Raw genomic sequence first — 12,478 nt, forward strand, 5'->3', positions numbered from 1 at the left:
TTGTATTTCAATTCACCTCATACAGGTACTGGAGTGCAATCTCTATCGTGAAAGTGCAATTTACAAATGTAGAAATATTTTTTACATAACTGCACTCAGAAACAAAACAGTGTAAAACTTTAACGCTTACAAGTCCACTCAGTCCTACTTCTTGTTCAGCCAATCACTAAGCCAAACAAGTTTGTTTACATTTACGGCAGATATTGTAAACAAGAAGCAGACACCATTATCACCTGAAATCAATCAATAGATTTGAAAATGTAAAAAAAAATCAAAAAGAATATCAAATTAAATTTGATATTATTGTTTAACTGTGTGATTAAAACTGTGATCAATAGTGACTTTTTTAACCTCACAATTAATTGTGATTATTCTTTTAATTGTTTGACAGCCCTAATTGAAATATTTTCAGGCCTGTTCTTTATATGATACGACTTTACTTGTTTTTCTGTCCACTGCAACACATTATGAAGAGGTTTTTGCTGACTATTCATAATGACTAGATCATCTTCCCATGTGATTTAACAGTTGACTTAAAACCCAGCAATGTGTATGAGTAATTCAAATCATTCCTTCAAATTTGCTTCTCCTGGCATTTCTTAATATTTAATTTCATTTACCACTGGGCTCCCATTCACCTGTCTTTGTTAGGTACATCTGGAGTTTGTTATTCTTATCTAGTCTTGACTAGGTAGTCCTGAATAAATAATTTTACAATCAGGTGCAACATTTGCCACCTCACTGTTCATCTCCTTTTCCAGATAATTAAACATTGAACCTAGAAAGAAATCTAAACGTGTACCAGTGTTAATCATTCGTCATCTTGAAAACTGACCATTTTTTTCTACTCTGTTAGCTGTTGCTTCAGGCTTGTTGACACAGGAAAGTTTTATCAGTTATATTGGTATAATTTTACCAGTACACTTATATCAGTATAGTTATACCAGCACAACTCCATGTGTGGACACTCTTATTCCAGTTTGAGAGTGGCTTTTTCTGGTTTATCTTAAAACCCTTTCTAAAATGACATAAGCTAAATTGGAAAAAAAGCACTGTTAGGCCTGGTCTACACTTAAAACTTCTATCAATCTAGCTACAGTACATAGCTCAGGACTGTGACAAATTTCATGCCCCGTGCAATGTAGTCAGGACAACCAAATGTTCATTGTAGATGCAGCTTGAATTCTTCCATCAACGTAGCTCCCAACTCCCAGAGAGATGCATTAACTACATCTATACTACTACAGCAGCATAACTATGCTGCTGTAGTATAGGCATATCCTTACACTGGAATAAGCGTGTCCATACAGGGATTTATACTAGAATAACTGTATTGGTTTTAGAGTGGCAGCCATGTTAGTCTGTATTCGCAAAAAGAAAAGGAGTACTTGTGGCACCTTAGAGACTAACCAATGTATTTGAGCATAAGCTTTCGTGAGCTACATGCATCCGATGAAGTGAGCTGTAGCTCATGAAAGCTTATGCACAGATAAATTGGTTAGTCTCTAAGGTGCCACAAGTCCTCCTTTACTTTTTTGTGTATTGGTTTTAAATCTCATTTTAGCGTTTACCCGTATAACTTTCCAGTGTGGATTAGTCCATAGGCCTTGTCTACATGAGAGTGGGTTGTTTTTTTAAAAACTGGGTGAGGCCAGAGCTTCCCACCCATTCTATATGCTATTTGATAAATTGTCAGATTGATACCAGTGGAAACCATGGAATTATTTACCCTTTCTTTTGTTTCAGTATCTGAATTTGTTGCAGAGGAATGTATAGTTTTGGTACTGGAATAGGTCATTGGTTCATCTGGCTGGGCATCCCACCTCTGACAGTGACCACTCACTGATGCTTCAGAGGAAGGGGGAAAAAAAAAACCCTATAATGGACCTAGCCAAGAGTGCACGTGGGTTTGAGAAGAAGTCTTTCTTGACTCCCCAGATATCAGTTTATGCCCTGAAGCCTGAGAATTGATTATCCTATCTCAGCATCTCTCTACAACTGTTACTATTGATCTTCATGAAATTATCCAGCCATTGGCTTCTGAATTCCAACACTTGACTCCAGCCCTCCCATGCGCAACACTTTCCCTGATCCAGAAATTGTTTTCAAGGTCAAGTTAAACAATAATTTCAACTAATACATTTTTGTTGTGATGTCCCAGTTTGTGAGGACATGGTAGTCTCTGTATTCAATAGCAGTAAATCTACATGGAATAGTGTGTACCCAAAGGAATCTTAGATGCAGTTTCTGGCTGCCAGCATGCCAAGGGTAACTGTTTGGCCCAGTCGTCTTGATTAGATTCCACATGAAAAGGCATGTCGAGGAAGATTCAACTAAAGTGTTCGATAAAAGCCTTCTGATATAGGCCAGGAATGGAGACTCTAATCAGTGGGCCACTACCCCATTCAGAGAAAAAACACACAAACTCTACCTTCATCCTACTTTTATGCACCATTCACAACCAATTTTAAAGAGATCTTCCCGATGAAGAATCCATGTAAGGACGTTCCACCAGGGAGCTCTGAAGTAGCAGCAGCTGCAGGACTTAATTGAACAGCCTATCAGCCACTGGATGGCACTGAGGGGAACTTTCCAAAGTGCCCTCAGTTAATGAGCACATGCAGAGCTAAGGCAAGTTACTGTGCTCTATCTAAAAAACTGCCACAGAGCTACCACTAAATGACACCCTCTGCTGTTAATAATATTTCTATAGCACTTTCCATCCCATAATTTCAAAACCCATGAATTAACCATCACAGCGTGCCTGTGGGGAAGGTACCATTGCCACTTAACCTCATGGTGCTTGAATTTCTCCTTCAGTTAAGTGACATTCCCCCAAGTCACTCAGGAAGTCTGTGGCAGAGCTAAGACCATAACCCAGATCGGTTGACTGACTGTCACACAATTCAATCTCCTATTTATTGTAGGTAACATGTGAGACTTACCAATACTTCCTCTTCCCCCAGTACTTTCACTACTGCACTTGCATCATAGGAGACAACAGAAATGCCCCGTCCAACATGTAAAATGCTCAATCACCACAACTTTGCCTTCAAGAAATGAGCAGGTCACTTGTAAGTAAATCATTACACCTGCAAAGGGCTCATGGCAGGCTGGTGTGAAAAAACTCCTCTGCCTGAACATATCCAGTACCTTGTATAGGTTTGCTATCATGTAGCTTTTCTATGCTGGAAGGCTCCACAAGAAAGGGCTAGAAGGAATAAATTCTGGGATTCTACCAGACATGTATCAGAGATTAGACAGCACCAAGACACCAGTGGGGAGTGGCGGGGTCGGGGGGAGGGGAGCACAATCTGTGGAAAGGACAAAAACCTGAACTCCACCATACACTGCTTGGAGGATGGGAGTGGGGACACTGACTTTTGGGAGCTCTAAGAAACAGTCCTGAACTGAGACGCTGCTAATAGCAAATGCAAATTCAGTGATCAGTCTTTGATCCCAAGTGTGGAGATCATCAGGCAATAGTTCAAAGCGAGCCTTTCCCCTCCACCACCACCACACTGAAATGTCCTTTTTCCTGTGCTACTTTTGTCACCACACAAGATGTGTCTCCTAATTCAGCCCACCCTTTCCTCAATCTCCTATCTCAGTCCCTGGTGGCATTGTCTCTCTCCTCATTCCCAAGTTCTTAGTGGTGCTGTCGCTCTCCTCAGAAGACCAGTAGGGAAGTAGTGCTTTGAACCACTCTGCTTGTTGCTGCAATTTCTATCCTGCAGGTCAATTAGAAAGTGGAGGATGGACAGCTCTTGGGCCCAGATCCTCAAAAGTTATTTTGGCACCTAACTCCCGTTGAATTCAATGGAGACCTAAATAACTTTGAGGATCTGGGGCTTTGGAGCTTGATGTCTCTCCCTGTGGCAGCAGTAACTGCTACAGAGTTCTCAAGCAATGCTGGGCCAGCTGAGGTGCACTTTATACCCATGCTTTGACCTTTGTAACTGAAATATCCCAATCTGTGCCAGTGCAGCTTCCCTTAGCTAAGCATATGAATAAATGCTTTTTCTTTCTTACTTTAACTATGATTCTTACATCTTTCTTACCTGTTGGTTAAATGCACCCATACTTGGCATTTGATTGCTGATTGGCCTGGACCTGTAGGCTTATAAATTGTACCACTTCAACTATACTGGTGTACTGCTTTCATAGATTCATAGAATATCAGAGTTGGAAGGGACCTCAGGAGGTCATCTAGTCCAACCCCCTGCTCAAAGCAGGACCAATCCCCAATTTTGCCCCAGAACCCCTTGAATGGCCCCCTCAAGGATTGAACTCACAATCTTGGGTTTAGCTGGCCAATGCTCAAACCACTGAGCTATCCCTCTTTCATTATAACTCCTCCCCCCACAGTGTAGATGCAGTTATATCAGTACGATGGTTCCTTGCACCAGTATTGCTTATTTCTGTAGTGGAAGGGGAATAAGCTATACTTGCGTAAGGGACCTTTATACTGACTGCATCCACGCAGTCAGGGGCTGTATCAGTATAACTGTCTAAGTAAGCCATCTCACATACATACACACCCAAAATAGTTATACCGGTACAAAAAGCGTGTGTAGACCACTCCTGGGAAATGAAAGATCCTCAGGCTAGAGGAAATGGAGTTGACCGGATCGCATGCACTTGAGTTCAAAGCAAAAGGTATCAGGAAAGACTGTGGTAGCTAGCCATGTAGATGCCACAACTGGTGCACTAGTTGGCATAAATTGAACCCTTTCCCATTCAGGGTGCCAGGGAACAGTGCACAATAGACTACCTGATTTTTCCTCACAACAGCTTGTCAAACCTGTAATGGAAGGTCCTGGGGTTTGGGGTCTGTTTTGAGGGGTTGGTAGTTACCAGTATTGAGGCAATACTTTTCTAGTTTGGTCCAACCCACTTCCTCTGCCTAAATATGTAAACCAATTATGTTTACATTCTTATTTCTCTGCAGTGCCTTTAAGATGAAACACCTTTTGCCTGACATTCCAAAGTTTATAGTGGCTGGTTTGTTGCAGTGTGCAGAGCTTCTGTTTACATGGACTTCCAGGAATACACAAACCAAACACTGATCCGTATTAGTTATTGTCGGTTTCCAATAATGCCCACAATGCGGTAGGCACTGCATAAATAAAGGCAGGTATGTGCAGAGCTTACACGCTACGATCCAACAATCAAGCAAAAGGAAGGGTACAATATACAAGTAAGATGGTCAAGATGATGGTCGGCCAAGTTATAACAGAACGTATTTGATCATATAATTTTTGTATGATTTAAGACCTCCACACACTCACTAATTGCAAACCAACCTCACCTCTATTATTAATTGGCCTATTTCTTGAACTAGTATGTTTTTATCATTTGGTTTACTGAACAGGGTCTTAAAGTGCACCAATATACATACAATGTTGTTCAGATCTCTCTGTCCTGAAGCTGACTTAACTAGCTACAGAACAGCATGGATTTCCTTGGGTGGTGTAGAGCTGCCACAGCCAGAGCTGACAAGAAGGGAGGAAAGAGGGGACAGTTGTTCTGGGCCCCCCCGCAAAACAAAAAACTGTAAAGTTTGTATAAATAAAGTGAAATGAAAGGGGATGAGGCCTCAACAACCATTATGTACCAGGTCCCCAAATTTCTCTTGACAGGGCTGTCCTCAGCAGTTCCTTCCCTCTCTGCGGCCAGTGCAGTCTGGCTGGGGCATCCCTGCAGCCTGAGGATTCTAGCTGCCACAAAAGCCCCTTCAGGTGGTAGGCAACCATTGCAGGTTACAGGCATACAACTTGTGCCTGGGGATCAGATTAGCACGAAGTAGCCCCGGTAGTGGGGCAGTGCAAAAGCAGCTTAAAGCCATCTTTCCATGCCCCTCCTCAGCTATGCTAAACCCTCCTCAGCTGCCTGAGAGGTTCTGAGTCTTAATCTGCTCCACACTCTCACACATTTCCATTTACTCTTCACATACTCCTCTGAAACCTATTCAACATTCCAGACCATGCTGTATGCATTATAATGATTCCACCTGTTGGCTATTTAGCAGTCCAGCAATCACTCAATGCAACTACTCACATGAGAAACTTAACTCCTGTGTCTACCTGTTTGCAAGATCGGGCCCTTAGATTGTAGGCTCTCTGTGGCAGGATATCAGTCATCGTTTACACTGAAAGTGCCCTGTGCATTTATAATGCTGAAGAAGAAATGTTATTAGAAGCCGGGGATGGAAGGCACCAAGAAGTACTAGAGATGCGATCTTATCCATTGACAAGTTGATATGTCGCTTGTACAAAACGTATTTCAAGCTATTTGCAAGTTTTAAATAATTACACACATTTTTAAACAGCTCTCTCCACTCTATACACAGTCACACCCACCCCTCACCCAAACATATGCTGAAGAACAGGAGCAAAACCCCCAACAACAATTCATGTACAAGTCAAAGATATTCTGGGCAAGGTTTTCAAAGATGAGAAAACTCCATTCTATGTACACAATCACACATGCCTAATTTATTTACATAAATACTATGAATGCACATAAAAATTGGATGTTTGCATGAACACACAGTGAGCTAGGGATGTAGCTAGCAAAGTGTATGCAGAAATCCTTTGGCTGCCAATTCAGCAAGGTACTTAAGCATTTGCCTAACTTTAAGCACATAAGTAGTTTAACTGAAGTCAATGGGATTATTCACATGCTTAAAGTTAGGCATGTGCTTGAATACTTTGCTGAATCAGGTCCATGATTTGTGTGCACATCTGGGTGTTTGTACACAGATGGCAGGCATGCAAAATTGCACACATCTGTCTTGGAATATGTGGTCGTCTCTGCTGATCATCAGTGCTCTCTTATCTCCAACAGAATGAGATTATTTCAAATGCAATTTACAATCCCCACCACAAAAGTCTGTAACTACCGTTCTCCCTGAATTTATTGAAACTCCAGACACTACATAATCCCCTGTAGGAAATATGAAAGGCTAATGAAATTTTAAAGACACTTCAAACATGCCAGGCTTTCTAGCCCCAATAATGTGTTGCAGATTTCCCCACAGAAAAAAAAAAAAAGTGGGGGAGGCGGGACCTGCCTGCAGCTCTTCATGGTTCTCTTCAAACCTTGGGATCTCCAGCTGTGGCTGCTGGCAGGGAGGGGCAGCTAAACTAACAGTCTGTAGCAATCGGAAACCCAGTCATATTTAGTCATGTTTTCCAGCCCCTTCTCCTCTCATTTCTTCATGCTGAACAGCCATCTGGAAGCAGATCACAGCTCCATATCCAAACCAAAAATCAAAACGTTATCAGAAATCAAAAGAAGATATCTCACGTCTGTGGAGCTGCTGACAAAACTGTAGTGGAATCTCTGACTGACATGGAATTGGGACACATGCCTTCTGAGGTTATGGGCCAAGTGTACCAGATATCTTTTCTCTGACTCATGATTATTACTGCTATGTACACCCGAGTCCAGCCAGGGACTTGCCTCACACATTGTTATTTCTTTTATTCCAAAACACAAACTATGCTCAAGTGGAGTTAAGATGAAGTCGACATATCAGTAATTTAAGGTAAAATACATTATGGGGATGTTGCAATAATCCCTCAAACAAGCATTATAAACCCAGGAAATTCACCATGCAGGTGATTCACCATTCACCATTGTAAGAAATTTAAATATGTGATTTAGCGATAAAAATAACTCTGCCCTGGAGTGATCAGATAGAATAACCATGTGATTGAGACTGAGGCATTTTAGTGTTTGTGTTCTCAGGATTCAACTAAACTGATTTTTAAAAGCACAATCAATTTTCAAATGTCCTCCCATTGTGTTGTCACTACAGGTCAGAGTTAAGGTTGTTTGAGCACTTAATAGTGTATTTCTTACTTTAATGGGGTTAGGTTTAAGTTGAACCTTAACACTGAATTTCCTGGGTTTGTAATGCATGGTTCAGGGCATAATGACAACAGTTCTACAATGTATTTCCCCCTAAATTGTGCCAATTTCACATATAACATAAACCCATACAAATACGAAGAGATACAAAAAAACCCTGGAGACCTGCTCGCTTCACTCACTGTGGCTCGTCTCTGCTCCTGGCACCTGGTGGTTTCTTGCTGCTCCCCTCTCCCAGAGACTCTTCTCTCTGGATGGGGCCAACTGCCCTACGGCCCACTTGGGGCCTGTTCCTCATCCCCATAGCAATGGCAGAGTCCCCTTCCCAGTCTATAGGCACCTCTGCCAAGAGAGGGGCTCCTTGGCCTTCTCCCTGAGCTGCCATCCATGACCGAGGGCCTCTCCCTGCTCCTAAGGGGCTTGTCAGAGACTGGTTGCTGTGAGGTCCTCTGTGGTTTTGTGGTTAGCCTGGCAGACTCTTCGCTGGCAAAATCCCTCCTCTTCTCCATGTCATCACCAGTCTCTGGCTCCCTGACCTGTCACATGGGGTCTCCTCTGCCCAGGGAGCCCCTCCCTCAGCCTCGGCTTCTTGGCAGCCTGGTTCCTCCCAGGCATGGCTCCTCCTGCTGCATTTAGCTTGCCATCGCTTTATCTTTGTTTCCTCCCCGTCCCTATTGATATTACAATCGGTGTTTCCAGGGGAGCCACTGCAAGGCCCCTAAGGACAAGGAGGAATAAGAGGCCAGTCACAGGTGCTCACAGCAGTAAGAGCCACCTGGGCACCGATTTAGTCCTCAACTGCCAGTGCCTTTTAGAACCTCCCAGAACCATCAGGAGCCACCTGGGGCTCCCTGCCCGGGTTCTGTCCTTTCAAGGATTCTACAATTGACCCTCACCTTCCACAAAAGGGATTATTACAAAGCACAAACTCTCCCGCCTTCCCCTGCCAGCTCACGTTACTACTACTGACTCACTCGTGATCTCTGGCAGCAAGTCAGGCTGTTCATAAACACACACCCTGGCCCCTACTTCCCTCTCAATGGGAGAAACGTCTCTCATTTTAGCCCTGCATGCCTCCAGCCCACACAGATCCTGAGGGCTGGCTCTTTCAGTGCTCTGAAATACATTAGAAACGATGAACCATGAAGTGAGGCTACTGCAATGTCATTTGACTTGAGCATTTCTTGCTGCAAGGAGTTTTCAACCTATTTCAGGGCACACTTCCTGGGGCTGAGCACACTGCCAGAAAAAGAGGCGCACACGTGCCATCTTTCCTGATCAAATGCTCTAAAGTAGACTCCAGATTTAAGAGGCTCTCTCTTCACAGTCTAGTCCCCGCAAAACAAAGAAGTTAGTTAGCTTGGATATAAGGTAGGTAGAATGCAAATCCCACACAACAATCACTGAAAAGCAAGGAAATCACCAGCTAAGGCAATCTTCATTGACACACCTTAACAATCCTTGCCCAAGCACACACACAGACTTCTCACATCCACAACATATAATGTATAATCCTATTCCTCTTCATCAGAGGCAATCACACAGCCTTAACTCCAACCTCCTAGCTTTCCCCATGCAGCTAATACATTCGCATTATCAGTGCACATGTTTCAAGAGAATACATCATAATCTAGCCATGGTCAGAGGTAAGGCTGTGCCTTACTTGGGTGTGACCCAGAAAATGTGATACTCTACTAGACCACATGGCCCCTCCCATCTTGATACATAGTTATTTATCAGTAGACAGTTATCCCCTTCTGCCAGTTTTCATTCCACAGGACATTGTTGCCGTTAGAACCAACTGTAATTCATTTAAAAGTTTTTGAACAACACTAAGATTCTTCACTTAGATCCAAATATTCCATCTATAACTTTCTCTTTGTCCTCGAAAATTGTAATTTAGCAAACAAAGCTCACCAAAAACATTGTCTGACACTTGGGCGTAGACAGCTGGGAACAGGGAGGGGCTGTATCCCCTCCCCCAAAGATTTTATAGGGATTTCCTTAATAACTAATGGAAACACTAAATTTGGGACAGAAATGCATTTCTCACTTCGTTAAACGTGGACACATTTAGTCATGGTACAAAACTACTCAAAGTGATATTCAACAGCTACTACTGTATTATTTTTAACTCTAACCTCTCCAAATAAAAAAGGTGTCTACGCTCCTGTGACAAGTTTTATAAACCTAAGCCAGACAGAGGTAATGGTGTCCTCTTTCATATTTAGTGTAGTTTTTCCTCCTAATATTTATTCCATTATTTTATATGGGACAGAAGTTAGAATTATGGGGCAAAGCATTACAAAGGGATCTCACAAGACTGGTTAACAGGCACCAAAATTACAGTTGAAAGTCAATGTTGATCAATGCAAAGTAATGCACATTGGAAAATATAATCCCAGCTATACATATAAAATGATGGGGTCTAAATAAGCGGTTACCACTCAAGAAAGATCTTAGAGTCATTGTGGAGAGTTCTCTGAAAACATCCGCTCAATGTGCAGTGGCAGTCAAAAAAGTGAACAGAATGTTAGGACCCATTAGGAAAGGGATAGAAAATAAGACAGAAAATATCATAATGCCCTTGTACAAAGCCATGGTACGCCCACACCTTGAATACTGACTGCGTGCATTTCTGGTCATCCCCCTCATCTCAAAAAAGATATATTAGAATTGGAAAAAGTACAGAGAAAGGCAACAAAAATGATTAGGGGTATGGAACAGTTTCCATATGAAGAGAGCACAAAAGAATTGGGACTGTTCAGGTTAGAAAAGAGAAGGCTAAGGGGGGATATGATAGAGGTCTATAAAATCCTGAATAGTGTGGAAAAAGTGACTAAGGAAGTGTTATTTACCCCTCAAAGAACACAAGAACTAGGAGGTCAACCAATTAAATGAATGGGCAGCAGGTTTAAAACAAACATAAGGAAGTACTTCTTCACACAACACACAGCCAACTTGTGGAACTGCCATGGGATGTTATGAAGGTGGGGCCAAAAGTATTACTGGGTTAAAAAAAGAACTAGATAAATTCATGGAGAATAGGTCCATCAAGGGCTATTAGCCAAGATAGTCAAGGGTGCAACCCCATGCTCTGCATTTCCCTAAACCTCTGACTTCCAGAATCTGGGACTGAATGACAGAGGATGAATCAGTCAATAATTGCCCTCTTCTCTTCATTCCCTCTGAAGCATGTGGCATCAGCAGCTGTTGGGAGACAAGCTACCGCAGAGCCATAAGTAGGCATTTTAGTGCCAGGGGCGAGTAAGCATATTTGTGCCCCCAGAGGCAATGCATGGGGGGCATGTGAGGTCACGTGCCCTCTCCCCCTCCCCCCAGATTTCTGACTTCCATTTAGCACAGAGGTTTTCAAATTGCACCTGGTTCTTGGAGGGGAGAGGCAAGAACACATCAGGGGCACAGCTCAGAGTTCTGCCACCCGCCCTGCCTATGGAGCACCTGGCCATGCAGAGGGCTCCCACAGCACAGAGAGTCAGGGGCCCAAGCAGGCAGAGTGGCTCCCACCAGCTTCCAATGCACCAGCTCCTGGTAGGAGGCAATGGTTTTCAAACTGTGGGGCGCCTCACAGTTCGAAAACCTCTGTGCTAAATGGAAGGCAGAAATCTGGGGGAGGTACATGACCCCATATGTCCCCTTCACACCACACCATTTTTCCACCCCTGCAGCTTTACATCCTGGACCTCTGCCCTGATCGCCCCAACCTGATTACGGCCCTGGCCTGCTGGGCAAGATGTGACCCAGTATGGCCATTCTTATGTACCTCCCTGATATGTTTAGATGTTGGTAACACAATAAAAATGACTAGCCATTTATATACTCACCTCTCAGCCGAAACAATGGTTGTTAACCTTCCTTATGACCAAACTAGATCATAACCCAGCCTGGTACAACCTGTGGGGACAGGGCCTAAACCTGTTATAACTAGAACAAAAAGAAGAGAGCACATTAATGACAGCCAGGCTGAAGAAAGGCCTCAGTTAATGCATGATTTTGTTGGTTGAATCTGCTTATAACATTGCTCAGCCCTGCTGCCTGTTTCAGCCACAACTGGATGTTTAAGTGCTGTTAGGCCCTCTTTGCACTTGGAATTAGCCCCAATTTCAGCCATTGGCGCAGCTGCACCAGTGCAAACCCCAAGTGTAGACAAGGGAAGCAGTAATTTGCACTGGTGGACTACCCAGGTGGCTTTAATCGAGGCTCACTCCAAGTACAGACCAGGCCTAATGCCTTTGTTTGGGAGGGTAAGACTTGTGCATTTTTCCATCCCTTGTATGCAGTTACAACAAGAGGTCTCAAGAGGGCAGTGGTTACCACAATTATTTAATGATTTATACATGACATTTGCAAGCATCAGGTGCTTTAAATAGCTGCAGCTGTTGAGGTAGCCAGTGATGTGCTGGAACCTGGAAGGACTCTAAAGGCTCCTGGAAGCTGCCTTCACAGGGGTTAGAAGGGCAGTTCACCACCCAGCAGACATACAGGCCAGTTGTACCACCAAACTGCACGCAGGAGGGCAGGGATGTGGACTACAGGGGATGGATTACTCAATAATTGCCCTGCTCAGTTTATTCCCTGT

Source organism: Lepidochelys kempii, chromosome 1 (assembly GCF_965140265.1).
Source record: "Lepidochelys kempii isolate rLepKem1 chromosome 1, rLepKem1.hap2, whole genome shotgun sequence".
NCBI lineage: Eukaryota > Metazoa > Chordata > Testudines > Cheloniidae > Lepidochelys > Lepidochelys kempii.